At 50.2% G+C, this 21,550-nt stretch overlaps 1 protein-coding gene across 1 annotated transcript in view; it reads left to right on the top strand.

The window, feature by feature from the left end:
* The window catches only part of SLC6A15 (solute carrier family 6 member 15), a 314,347-nt gene that overhangs the window by 268,346 nt on the left and 24,451 nt on the right, over positions 1–21,550 (top strand). The gene's annotated exons all lie outside the window — the stretch shown is intronic.

The raw sequence follows: 21,550 nt of genomic DNA, 5'->3' as shown, positions 1-21,550 counted from the left end.
TTTCAATGAGGAAACAAATAAACCCTCTCAAAAACCAGTCGAGATGGAGAGTTACGAAAAATATGAAGGAAGCTGCTTTAAGCAAGTCCATGGTAATGGTAAGTGTTGTGTTGGGGGCCCTGGGCCTCCATCCTGGAAGGACTGACACAGACACAGTCAGCTACATAGTACAACTGGCCCAGAGCACATGCGCTCGGCCACTTTTATTTAAGCTGTGTCACCTGACCAGTGACATCAGTGGTGGGTGGGTGTTTAGTGTAGGGCATACAAAACAACTAGACTGCAGACTGTGACTCTGGGTCACTACATCCCTCCCAAACTTTGGGGAAAATTGAAAAGAAAAGAAGGTCCAACCTGTGGGAGGAAAGTGCAGTTCGCAAACCCCACGACAGAGTTCAATCTGTGGGAAAGAAAATGTACATACAATATAATACTGGACTCTATAGTTTGAAGTGAGTCTCTTTGGTGGATTGCAGGTCGCAGATGGTGTAGTTACTGCATCCAGGACTCATGAGTCACTGTGGCATGGTTTGCCGTTGTTTGGCGGGTCCTATCTTCTGTCTGCGCCGCCTGGACGTTGTCCTTTGCCTTGTCTTTGTTTCATACCACTGGTGGCAGTTGGTGGCTAGATAGAAGGGTGACGTGATCCGAGTGTTGTTTGTCTTCTCGATTCTCCTCTTCAGTCCTGGTCCTTGGTGATGTCTCGGGGCAGGCTTCAAAGTATTTCTGGGCAGATGAAAAGAGTAGGTGCATACATCCCTCTCACTAGGATGCCCCTCTCGCCGGTATTCCTCTCTCACAAGATGTCCGGGAGGACCTCTTTGCCAGGTTTTCACTGGACTGGTGTTTTCGTTCATGTTGCTCCACCATAGCCTTCGGGCCGTGAGCGGGACGCTCCACGATCTTCACCGTTGTGTCCTAGTTCCACCTGAAGGTTACGCTGTTGACTCTTTTCTTGCACGCAAAGCTTTCCTCTCAGTGGGTCTTGCAGACGCACCGTTGTGGATCTGTCTCTCTTGCGGGACTTGCTGCCACCAGAGTCCCTTGAGGCCTTTGCTTCTTGGGCTGCCACGGGTTGGTGTGGAGTGGTCAGTTCCTCAGCCGGATGTGTGAGCACTCTCGCCATCCAATCATCCGCTCAACCCCAAAGGTAGATTATTGTCAACAGTCCAAACTTGCCCTCTTCTGCGATTGCCACATTGATGGATGGCTTGTAGGTGGACATCTTTGACTTGTGCCGCCGGTGTTCCTGCCAGGCCTTGTTCTCCGCTGCACTCCGGTGTTCTGGTGCATGTCCCCATCTTCTTCTGATGGGTGTGTGAGTTGACTGGTCACACCTCTTCTCTTCTCGTGTTCTTCTAGTGGCACCGTGGCACTCAGAATCAGAATCAGAAAGTACTTTATTCGATTAAATCAATAATCATAAAAGCAACAACATGAAAATTACAGTTTACACAAGTCAATTTAAAAATAACAAATCCCTTATATTACATTAGCACCAATGCTTAAAAAAACTTGAAAGTACAGCAACGGTAAAAACTGTGTCCATTCTCTGACATTCTATAAAAGCTAAACGACATCTGTTAAAATTCATATTTTTAAGAAAGGGGATTATACATTTTCACGAGGCATAGAATAAAATTTACAAAAAAATAAAATATGAATATCTGATTGGAGTGAGGAATCATCACACGGGCAGGTAGGCAAATTTCGCGACCATGAATTCATTTCAGGGAATGACAAGAGTCTAAAGAGAATATTTAGTCTAAAACGGGTCAAGAGGAATCGATCATAGTTCGACATCATCAAGGTTAAGTAGGGCTGTACTTTTACACCAGATAATGCTAAGTTATACGAGGTAACTGTCTGTTTACTCATTTCCACTCGTCTTCTCTTATCATCAAGGTATTCCAAACTCAGTTTTTTCAACAGTTTTCTGGAGATGTTTCCCATTGATGGAGGATCCTCATAGTATTCACGGCAACCAATTTCAATCATGAAATGTTTGATGTAATTTAGCCAATCAACACTACCCACATTATCCATATTTAGTATATCCTGTAGTACAGCCCGATTGACTACACATTCATTTGTAGTCCATACCCTGTGCCACAGAAGGATGGGCTGTATTCTAATTAGATCTGAGATATAGGGTAAACCCAGTTCAGTATGACAAATATATGTCGAGACACTCTGTGGTACTGCAAGGATATCCCTTAGAAATTTGTTTTCAGTTAATTGTAATGATTCTATATTAGAAAAACCCCAAAGTCCCGCACCATACAGTGCAACCGAGGTACATGTAGCATTATATATAACCAAGATTTCTCTAATTGGTTTATGACCCAGCTTTTTTATAAAAGTCTTAATGGCCATTATTGTTTTTTGGAACAAAAGAGTTCTGGCCTTTACAGCACTTGTCCATCCCCCGGATTCGTGAAATAGTATGCCCAGGTAAGGGAAAGTGGTAGTATTTTCCAGGGGAACATTATTTAAATACATTCTTTTTATTTGTACCCTGGATCTTGTGCCACAGTTCATGGAATATGTTTTACTGCTATTAATTTTCAAATCTAAATTCAACATGAACTTTTCAAAGGATATTAACAGTTTTTGTAAGGCCAGGGGAGTACGGGCCATTAAGACGGCATCGTCCGCATGCAAGAGTGCAGGATTCGGCCTCTTACCCACCCTAGGCATATCCCTGCACTCCTGCAGGAGACGACATTCAAGTCCGTTTATATAAAGGAGAAATAAAAAGGGGGCCAGGACGCACCCCTGACGTACTCCGCGTCCCACTCCAAAATTCCTCGTACATTCTCCCCCGCGGCCATATCGGACTGAGGCTGATGCTCCTGAGTATAATTCTCTCAGGAAGCCAATAATCGAGTCTTCCACGCCCAACCCTTTCAAAATTTCCCACAACTTTGAATGTGACACGCAATCAAATGCTGAGGATAAATCAACGAACATAAGATATAACCTTTCACCTTTAACCCTCATGTACTTTTGCTGGACAATCATTAGATTCAAACATTGTTCTATGGTTCCCATGCCCTTCTGGAAACCATACTGTAGATCGCTCATAATTTCGTTTTCCTCTGCCCAGTTCTGTAGTCTAACCAGGATGATCCTACCGAGAATTTTTATAGCTGAATCAAGAAGGGAGATTGGCCTATAACAAGCACAGTCTTGTCTATCACCCTTCTTGTAAATTGGAACGATAATCGAGGTAAACCAAGATGGATTCAGACCCTCAGCGAGAGCAGCATTAAAAAGCTGTACCAACAAGGGGCCCCAGAGCTCGTTATTCGCTTTATATAGATCTGCAGGGATCCCATCAGGGCCAGCGGCCTTGCCTCCCTTCGTGGCCTTCAACCCCATCATAACTTCCTCCAGAGTTATCACCAATTTTTCATCCTCCACTCCAACGTTACCCATTTTAAAAACATTTCTAGAATGATGATCATCTTGAGACTTATACAAATTTGAAAAATGTTTCACCCATTCATCCTCAGTAATTGCTAGCTCTATACGAGCTTTATGATTATCAAAGAGGAAGGGGGCATTAACTGCCCTCCAAAAAGCAGATTCATCCTTCGATAGGGCGGCCTCACAGAGTGCATCTAAGGCGTCCTTTTTTATAGCGTCTTTTCTATTTTTCAGGGCCTCATTATATATTTTCCTTAACCCTCTTATTACTAATGGATCACGGGGAGACCTATGAATAGCGTGTTTCAAATCAGTTAATGCCCTTGTACAAACGGTATTCAACCAACTTTTAACGCGCCTGTTCCTATTCTTTACCTCCACCCACAAGCTATTTTTAATTTCATAGGCTATTCTATTGAAATGTTCCAATATCTGGTCACAGTGAGACGTTTCCCCTAAACAAATAGCGAAACTATCAGAGCAAACATTCAAAAGCTCCTCCAAGAACCTATCTGGTGCGACCTTGCCCCATTTTAAGCTATACCCATTTTTGCCTCCCCAGAGTCACATCAGGGACCTTACGTGAATCAGGAGTGTCTTCAAGATGTTCAGAAAAAGGGTTGTCGAGCACTATTATTTGGGGCAAATGGTCACTTAGGGGTAGTTCTAGAGTCTCTGACTTATCAATCCCGTGACAATAACTGTTTGATGTAAGAATAAAATCAATAGTAGATGATGCCCCTCTACCAATGAACGTGGGGGCAAAGGGAGTTGGATTTTGGGCTATTTCATTTGCATAACCCAAATCATGCGCAAACACTAATTCATTAAGTAAATCCCCGGCCAAAGAGTGATCAAAGTGTGTCAAACTGTTATCCTGTTCTAACATGAGGCCACAAATCCCCTTTTTTCCCTTTGTACAGAGTGGACAATTAAAATCCCCCCCCCCCCATAAAATTATCAGTTCCCTATCAGACTTGTCTATTTCATATTGTATGTCCTCCCTGAGCTTTTTTAGGATATTGGGAATTTCATCTTTCGAAATGTTGTTGTAAAAGTTTATCACAACAATGTTGATTCCCTTCTTAGTGCCTAGGGTTATTACCTGATAGTAACTAGATTTGGGCGTAAAATGTACTTTCTCATACTTAAGCTGGTTGGAGATAAATGTAATTAGGCCTCCCTTTGCACGACCGAATTGAACCCCCACAGCTGAAGTAAAAAAGGTTCTGTAGCCACTTATGTGCACTGGTTCCGTGGACCAGGTTTCTTGAAGGGCCAAAATATCCCTCCCATTGATTACCGTCTCTCACGATGGGTTATTAATTTTATTCCTTAATCCTGCCACATTCCAAAATAGAAGTGTACAGGATTTCCTTTTCTCCTTTGCTTCGGTAACTCCCAAGGAAATATTGCCTGATACCTTATTGAGTAAGGAACCTACTTCTCCATGATTCCCACTCACGTCTAACTCCAGAGAACTCGGTGTTTTACACAGAGGCTCTTCAGAGTCTCCGTGATTTATATTTAGGGGCTGTTCTGAGGGTAGGGTAATCTTACAGCCCTCTATTGGCCTATGCACTATTGAGTTCCCCTTGGAATCAGTAACATCAGTGGCACCGTGGCACTCACTACCCTTCTTCTCCTCCATGCCTTTCATGACGTGGTCGGACCCATTTCTTGTCTTCACTACTCAGGCCATCTCCGTGTGGCGTGCACTCCACACGTGTCTCCCTGGTTGCGTCCTACCCTTAGGACACGCCTTCTCTTCTTCCAATGACCAAAACCAGGCATCGCAGCTTTCTTCCTGTCGCTCCTCCTTTACTTCGGGTCGGTGTTATCAGACCTCTTCTGGGTCCCGTCCCTGGACCTCTTGAACTTCAGGTCGGTCTTTATGTCAGAATATTCAGTTCTTCAGCTTTGACCTTCTGGCAGGTCTTAGCAGTCATGACCTTCTGGCAGGTCATCTTCTCCTTTTATTTCCGGGTGACCATCTGACTGGTCATCTTCTCCTTGACTTTCCGGGCGACCATCTGACTGGTCATCTTCTCCTTTCCTTTCCGGGCGACCATCTGACTGGTCATCTCCTCCTTTCCTTTCCGGGCGACCAACTGACTGGTCATCTTCTCTTTTCCTTTCCGGGCGACCATCTGACTGGTCATCTTCTCCTTTTCTTTCTGGACGACCATCTGTCTGGTCAGCTTCTTCCTTTCCTTTCGGGCGACCAACTGACTGGTCCGCTTCTTCTTTCCTTTTCTGTTCAGGTGACCATTCAACTGAACCGCGTCTGGCGGTGACTTTCTGGCAAGTCATCTTTGCTGTGACCTACTGACAGGTCTCCGAGGACGCGATCCCTGCGTCACTCAGTCATGGTGGCGTGGAGTTCCTTCACTCCGTGCGCATTCCTGCGCAGTGCTGTTCGGTCCTGAGGTGTGAAGTTCCTTCACTCCTTGCGCGTTCTTGCGCAATGCTGTTCGGTCCTGAGGTGTGGAGTTCCTAGTGCTGTTCTGTGGCATCGGCGTGTCGCTGTGCAGCGTCACTCTGGCACTCCTGATCTCTGGCGCTCCTGGCACATCTCGGCGTGGTGCTGGTGCTGCACTGTCCTGGCGTGCGGGTGTGGAGTTCCTTCACTCCTTGCGTGTTCCTAGGGTTTCTAGCCCGTTCTTTTCCGCTTCTGGCACGCTTCTGCGCAGTCTATTTTGTATCCTTAAAGCTATGTGGCTAGGCTTGGCGCTACTCTGATATAGCAAGTCTCTTGTGCTGCTGGTTGCTGTAGGCTTGCCTTGGGGAGGGTTCCTCGATTCCTTGCGCTGTCCCTGGAGTTTTCCGGTGCGTTCCTGCGCTGTCTCCTGGCGCATTCCTGAAGGTTTTAGCGCTGTATCATTGGCGCGCTTTTGTCCGCGCTCTTCCTGCGCTTCTTTGGTGCGGAGGGTTACGTCACCGCTCCGAGCTTCTTCGTGTTCAGTCACTTCCCGTTACGCCACGGGGTGTGCTTGCTTTCTTCTCGGGACCCTGGAGCAGTGTCGGCGGTCGTCGCGCTTCTTCACTGTGTCGCACTTGCCTGTTGGGGAGTCTCGTGGTGGTGCTCCTTTTCTTTCTTCCGGCAGTGGTGACGGCCTGTGGCCACTAGGCGTCACCGTGCTTTCCATTGGTGTGGCGTCAGTGCTTCTGAGGGATTGCGCTTCTGGTCCGTCGTCCTTCTGGTGCATGGAGTTCCTTCACTCCCTGCGCCTCTCTGCGCATCGCAGTGCTGTGCTGCCCTGGTACATGTGTAGAGTCCTTGCGCTCCTGGCGCACTCCTGCTCACTCACTTGTTGGTGTCGTGGCATCTCTCCTATGGTGTGACATCTGTGCGCCAGTCCTGCGCTGCTGTGTTGTCCTCCCCGTTGGGTGGTGCCCTGGCACCCTTATGGCATGTCTGTATGCCTCACGTTGTCCTGGGGGGGGGGGTCATGCATGCCTTGGTTGTGTCTCAAAATGCTGCAGGGATTTGTTTTGCTTGTTGCAGGCTTGTCCATTTTCGTTTGCGGCCATACTGAAAAGGTCCACGAGATGGCATTGCAGGGCTTGCTATGTCAGCCCCTGGCCGTTTTCCTTCGTTTCTGGAACCTCCATGGGTCCCGTGGTGCTGCAACTTGTCCCGACGAAACGGGTGGGGGGGGGGCAGAGGAGTTGAGGGCAAGACTCTTGGCGAGTGGTTCCTTGTTTGCACCTTGATGCCCGCAGTGGTGTACTGTACACACTTATGTCCGTCTCAGTGAATGTTAGGTGGCATTTGACCGTGGGCGGGCATTGGTTCCGACGGCCGCCTATGACACACACCTTGCGAGGCCCTCTCGCCTGACGGCAGCCTCTCCTCCCACCTCTCGGTAAGTTTCTTTATTGAGCCGGTGTTTTTCCTTTTGTTCTCGCGGCCGCGGGCCGCACTGTCCTTTGCTTTTTTCTTTTCCTCACCCACCCGCGGCAGCAGTTTGCAACACTCTCGCTGCGCGGGGTGGGGACGGTTCACAGGCGGGCCAGGGGTTCTTCACTGGGCGCTCTTTTCCCGCCCTTAGATGGAGCGACGCCTCCTGCACTCGGCTGGGGTCATCAGCGGTAGGCGCTACAGGGTCGGGGTGAGCACCCGACTTCCTCCGATTTGCCAGGGCCGCTTCGCTTCCTTTGAAGATTGTACACCCCGCCGCCGCAGCCTCACTTCACATACGCTGCACGGCGGGGACGCTGCAGGCAGGCCGCGGGTGGGCTCCACTGGCCCTGCTTCACTTAATGTTTATTTTCGGCCGCATCGCACCTCGCCAGGCGGCATGGCCATGCGGGTGGGCTCCGCTTTGATTTATCACATTAGGGGGGGGGGCGCTCCATGCTTGCGCGGCCCCCCAGGCACCTCTCCACACCCGGGCTCTCCTCCGGCGTGCGGGCCTATTCACATCGCGGGTGGGCTCCGCATCGGTCCTCTCCCTCCGGGGCACTTCTTGCCGCGCCTCCACGTGGCGCTCAGTTGCGGCCGGCACAGGTGGGCTCTGGTCGGTCCGCTGTGCTTTATCGTCACGCCGGGAGGCTCACGCTAGACATGGAGGTGCGGGGCGGGCTCCCGGTCACCTCCTCCTGAATGTCTAGGCACGGGGCACTGCACACGCCCCTCGGGCCTCTCCGCGGCCGGCGCCGCTTCCCCGGAGGGGTGCCTTGCACATGGGCACTTCCCTTCTTCTTTCCGGGGTTTTTCCTTTTGTCTGCGGCACGCGTGGCTAGCGTCCGCCCGCCTCGTCGCCAATGTTGTGTTGGGGGCCCTGGGCCCCCATGCTGGAAGGACTGACATAGACACAGTCAGCTACATAGTACAACTGGCCCAGAGCACGTGCGCTCGGCCACTTTTATTTAAGCTGCGTCACCTGACCAGTGACATCAGTGGTGGGTGGGTGTTTAGTGTAGGGCATACAAAACAACTAGACTGCAGACTGTGACTCTGGGTCACTACATCAAGCATTGCTCGGGCGTACCTTAGAAAAGAGAGTGACGTAGGACAATGTTATTCTCAGTGGGACTCGAACGTACCCCAAGGGGCTGGGGCAAGTAAATTGAATGCAAAATCTAGCAAACAAACTTTACATTGCATGAAAGACTAGCAACGGAATAAGCAACATAAATTGTCTCAAATCGATCATTATTATGAATTTTTGATACCAGTAAGTAACCACAAGATGATGACAGCAATTCCTGTAGCTGGACAAATGACAAAAAACACTTTTTATCTTGAAAACGGACACATTAAGTGGCCATTTCAATATAGAAATGTTCATGAAATGTCCCCAGCCCAGAAGAAGTGATTACTGAATTTTGGACACCATTGTAAATGACTGTACACTGTAAAGGAAGATCTTGGTTGCGATTGTGTGGTGTGGGGGTGTTATTAAAGATTTACCTTTCTTGACTTGTTTTTCAGTTCAAAATCTTCGGTATTGTTCTAGGAATGAGAAAGATTAAATGTTGAAGTAGCAGGGATTTATATGCCATGCAATAGGTGTGATAATAGTGGCAACAACATTATTAGGCTAACATTAAAACAAGGTAGGTTTCGTGCATGTGCACCAGTGGTTGGGAGGGGGTGAAAAGAACGCTCGACTGGGGAAGAGGACCAGACCTGCCAAGTCACCAAATTTTCACTTCTTCTAAAAAATTTTTTTTTTAAATAGTCCAAAAGATGGTGTTCTTAAAACAGATCCCATCCTCATTGCCAAAATTATGATGTAATCCATGAGACAGAAGTGATAGTTGATATGAGGTTTAATGAAGAACAGCTTGTACATCCACAATCTTCAAGAGACAAACTTACAATGCCCAACTCCCACAGATAGAATGTAGAAGTAAGAAAGAACCATAACAATTCTAATGGAACAGAATGGAGGAATACTACAGTTCACATGGGATTATATACATGACAGGGCTAATCAGGCCACTGTCAGCACCATCACAAGCACAAGTAGCAAAAATAACACAACCAATAACTACTTTACAATACTGTACTTAGCATTATCACCTGCAACATAAACGCATTATGTCTGCATCACATTAGGCATAAACACATTATGCATAAACCTCATAATCATAAGCACATACACAACCTCTGTAGGCACAACCTATTATGCAATAGGTATCACAAGAATAAACACATTATGCAATAATCATGGGGCATAAATCCCTTTTAGCAACAATCAGATTAGGCATAAACACATTATGCAATCCTTGTAGAGCCTTGCTCCCTACACATATCACCAAAATGGCCCCAGGCCAACTGGCCTTTCTCTGGGGCTCAAAAATGCCCGCTGTCCCAAATGTCAGGGCTGGTCATTACAGGGCCGCATAAGTAGCCCTTTGACTGTCAAAGCAGCAAAACCAAGGTGCGTCATGCACTGGGGGCCGAGGGGTGCATCTCACCCCTTCCTTATCATCTAAACAAGAAATGCCCCCCGTTGCAGCTGCCTGCTCTCTCGCGGTGCAGCTTTGTAGCAGAGAAAGCTCTGGCACTAACCGTGCCTAGGGGGCCGCCCCTTCAATAAGGGCTTTCCGTGCCTCTCTCGGCACCAAGAATGCAGCCATCCAGAACCAACACTGGCACTCTCCCTGCCTGAGGGGCCCCGCTCTGGGACTCCAGAACCAAATTACCCCCCAATGTTGTAGCTGCCCGCTCTCCTGTGGGGCAGCTGAAGGAAACAGGCGCTGGCACCAACAGTGTGCCACTTCGAACCCCACTCACCAGGACTCTCTTTGACTCCTCTGTCCCGTCCTCACTCACCGGGACTCTTCACTCACGGGGGAAGTCTCTGCACTGGGAGCCCTCCAGGCAGGATCAAACTCCTTCTCTTGACCTCACTCACCAGGATAGAGTCTAGGTCATCTCTTGGCTGCTTGCCAGCGCGGGGTAGGCTCCTGCCTGGCTTCTGGTCACAGGATGGAACCCGCAAGACTCCGATTCTTTGCCCACATGCGGGGCTCCCACCGGCATACGGGGCATATTTGGCCTGGCTCCCTGCGTCTTCCTTCCGGCCACGCCCCCAACCAGGCAACTTGCCTGGCTTCCAGGTCGCTGCTCGTAGGGCAGCAGCCTTCCTTCTCGGCTCACAAGTGCGGGGTAGGCTCCCGCCGGAAAAATACACAAATGCGGGGTGGGCTGCTGCTGTAAAAAGGACACAATTGCGGGGTTGGCACCTGCTAACAGGAGCACCAAAAAATGCCGGGTGGGCTCGAGCTCCAAATGGCATCCAAAATGCGGGGTAGACTCCCGCTTGTCTTCCCAGCAACACGGGGGAGCCCCCACACTGGGATTCCTCCTGGCAACGTCGCAGCCCACTGCTACAAAGCCCCAGCACTCCTCCTGTCCTGGAACAAGGACGCAGCGCTCACAAGACATTTAGGAGCCAGAGTTTCAGGGGCACAAGGCTGGGCCCAGGCAGGCCAGCTCGCAGGGCCCTTCAGCAGGGAGGCAGTCCATTGTGGCGGTTGCTCCTGGGGCCCAGCAGCAGTCCCAAATCCCAAGGAAGCACAAGCACACCAAACATGGGGTCACAGCCCCAGTACTTATACAGCATTTTCCTTTGTTCAGCCCTTTGGCACATGGCTCAGGGGAACCAGCCTCAACTGGTTCTGGGGGGTATTGGAGCACATTGTTTACAGGGCTTCTCTTCCCCTTTGTCAGGTGGGGGTTCGGTCATTAGACCACCACAGGGGAGCAGAGCCAGCATTCACCCAGGCAGGCCCAGAACTATTTAGGGTCAGGGAACTACTCCTCCCACCACTCCAAATGCAGATCCCCTATTCAGCCTAGTGCTGACTCACCATGCCCTCCCTGGAGCCACACAAACCTCCCCAGCCCCTGTCACTCCACAGCCAGACAAGTAATACACATCAGGCAGGCAGACACGTAGCACAAAGAAATGGCAACTTCAATAAGTGCCATTTCTAAAACAGTGATAGTAAATCTGCGCACACCATTGCGCAGCCTTTATTATTACTATTACAAATATACCAAACTTGACCGTGCTGCTCCTCCTATATCAGGAATGACCACTGAAACACTTATCAGGGAATCCCCAATGCATTCCTATGAGAGGGCAGCCTCACAGCAGTGACAAAGCAAAATGGCTGTTTGTTACTACCAGGACATGTCACGCACTTAAGGTATATGTCGGCCTTTTACCTACACTGCACCCTGCCCATAGGGCTAGCTAGGGACTACCATAGGGGTGACTGACATGCAGTAAAAGGGGGAGTCACAGACATGGCACACACTTTAGGTGTTCCGTCACAGCGGCAGTAACACTGCACTCACAGGCCCTGCAATGGCAGAGCCCTGAGACAGTTTTGAAAGGCTACTTTGGTGGGTGGCGCAATCAGCACTGCAAGCCCACCAGTAGCATTTAATTCACTGGCCCTGAGTATCTGAGGTACCACTTTACAAGGGACTAAAAGGTAAATTAAATATGCCAAACAGATGTAGAACAACCTTACCATGTTTACCACAGAGAGCACACGCACTTTACACTGGACAGCAGTGCTAAAGTGCCCAGAGTCCTATAACCACCAAAACCATGTCAGAAAAAAGGCTACGAGGAAGGCAAAAAGTTCAGGGATGAATCTGCAAAAAGGGCCAAGTCCAATAGAAGCCAACACCGAATTAGAGATTTTCAGCTCTGATGCATTTTCAGTCAGTTTAAAGGTAATAGATAAATAACAGTGGCTACATTAGTATGGTCAGTGCTGGTCTAAGGGAGTGCCAATTAGTGTAATTTCACACTGAATGACTTATTTTAAATGCTGATTCAGCACATCTAGCTGAAATTTTAAAATAGTTATAATGGAGACAGACAGTATGAGCTGAAAAACTGTTCAGGAAATGCAGAGGTGAGCTTTTAAAAAACCCCATCAAAATAGCATTTTCTACTAATAAAAAAGAAATCAAATAATATTAATTTTCAGTGTGTTACAGAGAAATGGCCTGTAAATATTGAGACTTCTTTGACGATGAGTAAGGATACGATGGAAAGAGGAATGGTGGCTTGGATGTGGAAAAAAGCAGTAAGCCAGTGTGAAGCTATTTTACAAAATGGCCGATGAGCCTTATTTTACCTTTCTTTTTAATCAAAATTACAGTTTTCTGTTATAACCCTCCTCAACTTTCAGAAAGACCAAAACAGTTCACGAGAAATTTCAATTTGTACATGAATTGCACTGATTAGTATAGGGAATGGGTGCAGCCGAAGCGGGTTCACACCTTTGGACATTACAGGCCATGGATCCAATAGCGCATTACATTCTAAAACTTGTAGTTTTAATTTGCCAGTTACAACTAAATTAAGAACTCACTAAAGCTGTCAGTTGTAGTCGGCAAGACAGCTGAAGTGAGTAGGATATGAACAGAGCCACAGAGAGGATTGACTGTACATGTGCCATACAGGGACACCCCCAGTAGACAGAAGGGCAAAGGGCCACTTGAGGGCTGGAGAGGCTGATGGGACCTCAGCCCATTAGTGTCCAGGAGTGGTACTCAGTGTTCCTCTAGGCACAGATTTTGCTGATGTAGACAAATGATACTGTTTGTGAACTTCAGGAATGTACCACATTTTTCCGTTTAGAATTGCATATGAAAACTGTATTAAGCAGACGCTGGGCGTAAGAAAGAGATGAGGAGAGGCCCTTTGGCTAAAGATACCTGGCAGCAGGGGGGGTGATTGATATGGGTGGTATGCTTAAGCAGTGCACCGTAAGAAACAAATCATTTTTTACCATGGAACCACCGCATTAAATTGGTATAAAGTAGAACACGCATTTGCAATGCAATATGTCTCGCATTCAGGTGAGTTTGAGCTATTGGCATTGTAAATTACAATGCCTTTTATTTCTATTTTGGGTTTTAAAACATAAATAAAAGGCATTGTCATTTACAATACTAATAGCTTAAACTCTTGCAAATGCAAGACCTATTGCATTGTAATAAAGAGCCTATGCAACCTCTTGTTAGATTGTAAACATCAGAGAAAGAGACCGGCCTGTGACATCTTCAAAGTAGTGATAAATAGTGCAGTGGTAGTATTGGTGGGGGTATTGATGGTGGTGGTGGTAGTGGTGTTGGTGATGGTGGTATTGGTGGTGGTATTGTATTGGTGGTAGTAATGAATTGGAGGTGGTGGTGGTATTTGTAGTGGTATTAGTGCTGGTGGTATTGGTGGTAGGGGAGATGGTGATATTGGTTGGGGTGGTGGTATTGGTTGTGGTGGTATTGGTGGTAGTATTGGTGTTGTTGGTGGTATTGAGGGTGGTTTTGGTGGTATTGGTGGTGGTGATATTTGTGGTGGCATTGGTGGTGGCATTGGTATTGGTGGTGGTGGTATTGGAGGTGATGGTGGTATTGGTATAGGTGGTGGTATTGATGGTGGTGGTAGTGGTATTGGTGGTGGCATTGGTGATAGTATTGGTGGTGGTGGTATTGGTGGTGGTATTGGTGGTTGTATTTTTTTTTTTAAAGAACTTTATTCGTGAGTGTATATTTCCAACCTAACATACATTTATCATAGGCATGTCATACATCACAGTTTTCATTTTTCTCCCAACCTACAAATATAATTCAGAGCTTTAACCATTTGTATTTAAGACTCAGTGTTGCTTCCAATATCAATAGAATCTGTGAACTTCAGAGGTTGTCCCCCTCCACCCCATACCCTCCCCAACTAACCCTCCCCCACCCATCCAACTCCGGTGCTTAAGTCCTCCTGTCTAATTGATCTACGCTCCCCAGCGCTGTTCTTTCTCTACCAGGATTTGCAATGAAACATTCTCCAACCAACCCCCACACATCTCAGTGCCTTTCTCGTGCTATCATAGTTCCTCCAGGTCTCAGTACGCTTAAGTGTCCTGGGACTGGGGCTGATCAATATCTTCCAATGCTAGGAGCATAGTCTCCCAGTCCAGTGCCATCGGGATTTTCCGCCTCCCCCTTTCTTCCTCCTTTCTAAGGGCGGCACTCTCTGCTCTACCCCATTTCACTACTTCTTTTCGCCATGTCTCTACCCTAGGCGCTCTCGGGGATTTCCACTGCATTGTGATTTTCCTGATCGCTATGAATAGGGCCAAGTCTACAAATCTCAGTTTGGGCTTCAACGTCTTAGGGCGAGGCCTGGCTCCAACCAGGCAATACAATGCACTGTCTTTTACCTGAATCTGAGTTACCTCTCGTAGCATCTGGCACACCTCACTGCAATACCCCCGCAATCTCGGGCACAACCAAAGCATATGGAGGAAGTCCGCCTCGTCCGTTCCAAATCTCGAGCATTGGTGGGAGGCATTGGGGAACATCTTGTGTATCCTCTTCGGGTGAGGTATGCCCTATGGAGGATCATGGCCTGAATGTATTTAAATTTCGCATTTCTGGAGACCCTCCTTGGGTGTTCCAGAGCCACCCGCCAGGTCGTGTCCGTGAGTTCCTCCCCAGTGTCTCGGGACCAGAGCTCTCTTAGGGTGTCAAGGGATATTGCGGCCTGGGCCCTAACCCCGGTATACAGCCATCTTACCAAATGTCCACCGGTCCCCATGTAGTGCATTAGATGTACTAGTTCGTGCTACTTTGGGCGGTTGCGTTGAGGCGCCCAAGTCGTCCTAATGTAGTGAGAGATCGTGGCGTTTAGTAGGTAGTGTCTGTCCGAGGTCCCGGTAACCTGAACGAAAGTGCGGTGATCTAGCAGTAGGTCGTCTCCGAAGAAGCTGCCCACCTCCTCGATTCCATTTGCCGTCCAGTCCTTAAGGGCATGTCTAGTGAGTCTTCCCTGTGGTGTCGGGATACCGAGCAGTGGTATGTTGTCTGCGTATGGCAGGGCGGCGGACGTATAAGCCAAAGCCTTCTTCCAGCATAGGAGGGCAACGCGGAGCAATGGGTGACACTCTCGCGGAATCTACTTTTGGGTAGCAGTAGAGCGTGTAATTCCCCTCGGTCTAGACGGCCCGCCGTCCATCCTATCTCTTGGAGGTTCCTCCCCGCCAGCCAATAAGAAAACCATTGAAGTTGGCTTGCAAAAAAGTAGCCTTGGAAATCAGGAGCACCCAGTCCTCCCTGTGAGGTACTGAGTTGTAGTTTCCGCAGGCCAACCCGCCGTCTGCCCGGCCCCCATATCAGGGTAATCAGTAGGGATTTCAGGGACACAAAGGTACGGCGCGGTACGCATATGGGCAGATTCACAAAGTAGTATAGCAGGCGTGGTAGCATGATCATCTTTGCTATCGCCACCCGGCCTATGACCGACAAGGGGAGCGAGGTCCAAAAACCGACACTACCCTGGAGGCCGTTTATAGCCCTAGAAATATTGCCCTCTAGTTGGTCCTCCGGCTTCCGGTATATGTATATTCCCAGGTTTTTAAAGCTAATTTGGGCTACCAGGATTATATAATTGCCAAATGGCAGAGAGGGCGGGCGAGGTCCCTCATGGAAGTAAAACCCCGTTGATTTGTCCGGGTTGATAGCCAGCCCCGAAGCCGCTTCGAAGCGGCGGAAGGTGTTGTATAGTGTTGTGTGGTCGGCTTCCAGATCCCGGAGGTACAGCAGCATATCATCTGCGTATATTGAGAGAAGATGGGCCGATCCTGCCACCAGTATCCCCCTCTCCTCCGCGTTTTGGCGTAGGGCAATGGCTAATGGTTCCAGTGCTAGCACGAATAACAGTGGGGACAGTGGGCAGCTCTGCCTGGTGCCCCGGTAAACTGGGTACTCGTCTGACACATGGCGTCCCGTGCTCGCCCTAGCAGTGGGACCGGTATATAACAGCGTAATCCATCGTATCAGTGGGCCCGGGAACCCGAATCGGCGCAGGGCCTCGAACATAAAGAACCAAGAGAGCGAGTCAAATGGTTGCTTTAGGTCCAACGCGACACAACCCGCTCGCGCCAGCGTAGCCGGCGTCGCCGTCATGACAGCGTGCAGGCGTCTCGTGTTGAGGGAAGTGCTACGTCCTGGGAGGAAACTGCATTGGTCGCAGTGTATAAGTGTGGTCTGGTGGGGCTGGATTCAGAGGGCAATGGCTTTACTCAGGATTTTGTATTCCGTGGCCAACATGGACAACGGTCTGTAGTTCTTAAGCTCCAGAGCGTCCCTATCCGGCTTAGGGATAGATATCACCACAGCCTGCATGGTCGAGTGTGGCAAGTGACCTTTCTCGAAGGCCTCCTTATAAATTCGTTCCAGGATCGGCACTAGTATGTCGGCATAGGTGGAATAGAACTCCACCGGGAGTCCGTGCATGCCCTGGGTTTTGTTTCTGTTCAGGTGTTTGATTGCTGTGCGTATTTCGTGTTGGGTTATAGGGCCTTTTATAGATTCTCATACCTCAGCTGTCAATTGGGGAAAGGGGAGGTCCCGCATGAAATTAGTTTAAGGGTAGGGTCTTCCGGTCCGGATCGGGCATACAGGGCCTGTAAGTGATCATGAAACGCCCGGTTTATGCCACATTGTGTGTCCACTAGGTTGCCCTCTGGGTTACGTATTTGGGTAATAACTGGGGTGTCCGGCTTATCTCGTATGATGCGGGCAAGCAACGCCCCTGAGCGGTCTGCCTCTGTATGTTGCCGTCGCAAGTAGGCCTTGTAGTCTATATTACGCAGCGTTTCTAACGTCTCAGCATGTAAGATGTGTTGTGTCTGTAAAGCTTGCTTCCTCCCCGGGTCTTCCACTGCTCCCTGCTCAAGTTCCGCTAGGCGGTCCTCCACCGCACACAGTGTCTGGTGGATCCCCTGTCTGGCGCCTACTAATTTCCTGATCGCCTCGCCCCTCACTACCACCTTCATCGCATCCCAGACTACTAGGTTAGAGGAGGCTGTATCCCAGTTTACCTCCAATTACCGTGACAGGGCCTCTGAGAGAGCTGCTTTAAATGGGCCGTCTTCCAAGTGTTGGGGGTTGAGTCGCCACGTAGGGACTGGAGTCGGGACCCTACCCCAGGAGATAGTGCATTTGAGGGGCCTGTGGTCCGAGAAGGTCTTTGCTAGGTATTCTGGGGCACTCATCAGTGAGATCAGTGCTTGAGAGCATAGGAAGCGGTCTATGCGTGTGTGCAAGTCGTGTACAGGGGAGTAGATGGAGTATTCTTTATGTGTGGGATGTACCTCCCGCCATATGTCCCTGAGTCTCCAGCCTTCCACCCATGCTCTGAATGTGTCTGTGAGCTTAGTCGCCCCGGCCGCCTGTAGGGGCGGTTGTGACCTATCCAGGGCCAGGTCCAGCACAGCATTCCAGTCCCCTCCAAGCACCCAGGGAATGTCCGCCCATGGAAAGAGTGCCCTCCCGACCCTCTGTAGGAATAGATCCTGATCATAATTCGGAGCATATATGCTTCCTAAGACTATCAACTTGCCATCTAAAGCGCCTTTCACCAGGATGTACCTGCCCTGATCGTCCACTTTCTTTTCTATAGCAGTAAACGGTGTTCTGTGTCACACCCAGATAGTGGCCCCTCTGGAGAATGCAGAGTAGGATGTTGAGTATATAGTCCCTCTCCACTTTTTCCGTAGCTTCTGAGCCTCGGATACCGTAAGGTGTGTTCCCTGCAAGAAGGCGATTTGTGTATGCTGCCTATGGAGATAGGCGTGGACCCGGTGCCGTTTCTGTACTGCCCCCAGCCCTCGCACGTTCCAGGTGACTACCTTATATGTGCCTATTTGGTCAACCATGATCAGTGTGTGGGGAAATCAGTCTCGGGGTTGGTCCTATTTCGAGAACATCGGGGAGCTGAAGGCAGGAGTGTACACCTGTAAAGATAATTAACAGTTCTAAACCAAACTTGGCGCAGCCATATAACCTAGCTGGGCCCAACGCTAACAGTAACAACATATAGAGCCAAATGTATGTGCATCCGCCTTGAGGGGGTGGGTTCAGCACACATACAGTCATTTTGTTATCAGTTCCGGTCTCCACCGGCTCAACTGTGGCCCGCCCGGGCACTCAATGTAAGCATCATGTGTTCACGGATGGGGTTTTCATAATTGACAATTAGCGGCCATGAGCCGCACCCCGGGGCTCCACAGTGCAGTACCTGTTCCAGAGAACGTGGAGCATTTTGGGGGAGTGAGTTCTTGTCTTTTCACCCTTTCCTCTCACCCCCCTCCCGCCTCCATCACTGCTCCTTCGGGGTCCGACCCCCGGGGTCTAGGCATAACAGAAAAGGATACTTTTGTACATTGTAGTAAACTTGCTTCAACTGCTGTAGAGGAGTCTACTCGGGGTAATACAGGTCAGCTGTCTATGAGATCATCTGCAGCTCTAGGCGTGATCGTAGGAAAGAGCAGTACGCTGTTATCTGAGTCCGAGTGACCGGTGGTGTCTTCGGAATCCGAGGTTATTTTCGCTGGGTCTTCCCTAAAGGTGCCGGCGAGCGAGATGGCCTCCCGTTGTCCGTCCCTCTGATAGTTCCTTGACGGGCCGCGCTCAGTGTTTCCTTTTCTGGATCCAGTCAACGAGCGGCGGCTACCTCTCGATTTCTCCTCCGATGCTCTCGCCTCCGCCTCCTGGGATGCCTCTTGGCTGCCATCCAGGCCCATCACCTCAAGCAATTATTCAGCGTCCGTTGGGCTCTCGAAGAAATGGGACTTCTTCCCGTGAATAATTTTTAGGCAGGCGGGGAAGAGTAAGGAATATTTCAGGTGCGCGCTTCTCAGTTTCTTCTTCACCTCCATATTGGAGGCCCTCTGCTTCTGCACCATATTCGTGTAGTCTGGATAGAGCGATATTCTCCGGTTTTCAAATTGAATGGTGGATTTCTCTCGAGCTTTCCTCAGGAGGGTGTCCCTATCCCGGTAATTAAGGATGCGGACGATGAGAGGGCGAGGTGGACGCCCCAGCTGAGGCTGTCCCGTCGGGATCCTGTGCGCTCATTCCACACAGAAGTATGGAGAGAGTCCATCCGTCGCCACGTGGTCTCTGAACCATTGTTCCATGAACTCCGCAGCCCGCTGTTCCTCACATCGTTCCGGCAGACCGATCACCCGTATGTTATTCCTTCGGTTGCGGCCTTACGCATCCTCGACCCGGTCCATCAGTGCGGCCACCTGCCCCTGGATGTCCTGGATAGATTTACCGTGGTCTGCCAGCCACCTTGGGTGTGATGTCCGTGAGCGTCAGCCCCTGGTCCTTGACCCTGTCTGCCAACTTGCCATGGTCCGCTTTTAAGAGGGACAGGTCACTAGTGAGGGTCCCCAGTTGGTGCTCCAACGCTTGTCCCTCCACATTCCTCTGCCCCTTCCGAACCATGGTGTGCTAAACCAATTGTCCTTTGCCGAGCCCTCCAGTTGTCCCTCCGTGTATAGTTAGTGGACAATGTCCTTCAGAGTACCGGCTGATTAAACAGAGGGCCCAGGAGTCAGCCAATCATGTTCAGGCAGTGGCTCTATTGTCCAAAGACCCTATATTCAATTCAGCTAGGGTTGCCGTCGGTCTCTGCGTAGGTCCCGCTCGGCATGCACTTTGACCCCCAGTCCTTATAGTATGATCACAGCAGCCTCGTTGCGGTATACCAGGAGCCTACTCTGCCCCTCGTTGGTGTCGGCCCTCCGGGCTCCTCCCGCTACGGGGTGCGTCCCCGTCTCTTAATGTGGTGCCTCGGGTGTCCTCGCTCCCAGCCCTCAGGTGGGGAGATGGGCCGGCGTGTCGTAGGGTTCGGCTCCGAGCGTAAACAGCCCCCCCGGGCCCGGGCCTGTATTTGGGCCTCTTCAGGAAGGGTCCCCCTCCTCGGTGTTGTTGCCTCCCTAGTTCGGGGTCTACACAGGGCCAGGGTCGTCTTCAGAGGCAGCCCCGGTCGCATATAGTGCACCACATCGGGTCTCGCCCCCCCTCCAGCTCCCGGGCGAAGTCAGCCTGCCAACCACAGTGTCTTCAGGGGGGGGGGGAGTTCAGCAGGCAGTTCGCAGGGAAGTCTAGGGCCCCCAGTAGCTCAAAGGGCTCACCTCGCTCCCGGTCCCCTCTCCAGTCAGGCATCGCAAAATGGCAGGTCCGCTCCGTCCTGCGATCCACGGCGGGCTCTCGGGCCTCGGCGCGCCCGCCCCAGGCTTCCTCGCTGCGCTACGGCCACTCCTCCCTTAGGCGATGGTGTCCGCGGGTGGCCCGCCGATCGGCTCCGTCCTTCACTGGGCGCTCCCGCAATCCCGGGCGCCGTCTCCTGTCGGGTCTCAGTGCTCCCAGGGCTGCTGTCGGGTCTGCAGCGTACTCCACCTCCCGGTCTCACTGGCCTGCGCCACGAGTCTGGGCGCGGCCTGGAAGTTGCTCTTATCGGCGCAGCAGTTGCGGGTGGTTTTATCGATCGGTGTCCCCTGTAAGTCCGTGTGGCGACGGATTAAGCCCGGCCGGGCTCGGAGCACTAGTGAAAGCCGTCCGCCATCGTGGCTGTTCGGCCACGCCCCCCGTGTTGGTGCTGGTATTTGTGGTTGTGGTGGTATTAGTGGTGGTGGGGGTATTGATAGTGGTGATGTTGGTGGTGGTGGTTGTGGTGGTATTGGTGGTGGTATTGGTATTGGTGGTGGTGGTATTGGTGGTGAGGGTTGTATTGCTGGTGGTATTTGGTATTGATGGTGTCATTGGGTGTATTGGTGGTGGTATTAGTGGTAGTATTGGTGGTGGTTTTGGTGGTGGTGGTGGCATTGGTGGTGGTATTGGTATTGGTGGTGGTGGTATTGAATTGGTGGTGGTGTTGGTGGTGATATTGGCGGTGGTATTATTGGTGGTGGTGGTATTATTGGTGGTGGTATTGGTGGTGGTGGTATTGGTATTTGTGGTGGTGGTATTGGTGGTAGTAGTGGTATTGGTGATGGTATTGGTGGTGGTGGTATTGGTGATGGTATTGGTGGTGGTGATGGTATTGGTGGTGGTGGTATTGGTGATGGTATTGGTGGTGGTGATAGTATTGGTGGTGATGGTATTGGTGGTATTGGTGGTGGTGGTATTTGTGGTGGTATTGGTGGTGGTATTGGTATTGGTGGTGGTATTGGTGGTGGTGGTATTGGTGGTGATGGTGGTATTAGTATTGGGGGTGGTATTGATGGCAGTGGTAGTGGGATTGGTGGTGGTGGAGGTGGTGGTATTGGTGATAGTATTGGTAGT

The sequence above is a fragment of the Lissotriton vulgaris genome, chromosome 1_1, assembly GCF_964263255.1.
Source record: "Lissotriton vulgaris chromosome 1_1, aLisVul1.2, whole genome shotgun sequence".
Classification (NCBI taxonomy): domain Eukaryota; kingdom Metazoa; phylum Chordata; class Amphibia; order Caudata; family Salamandridae; genus Lissotriton; species Lissotriton vulgaris.
This window is presented reverse-complemented; position numbering and strand designations above follow the sequence as displayed.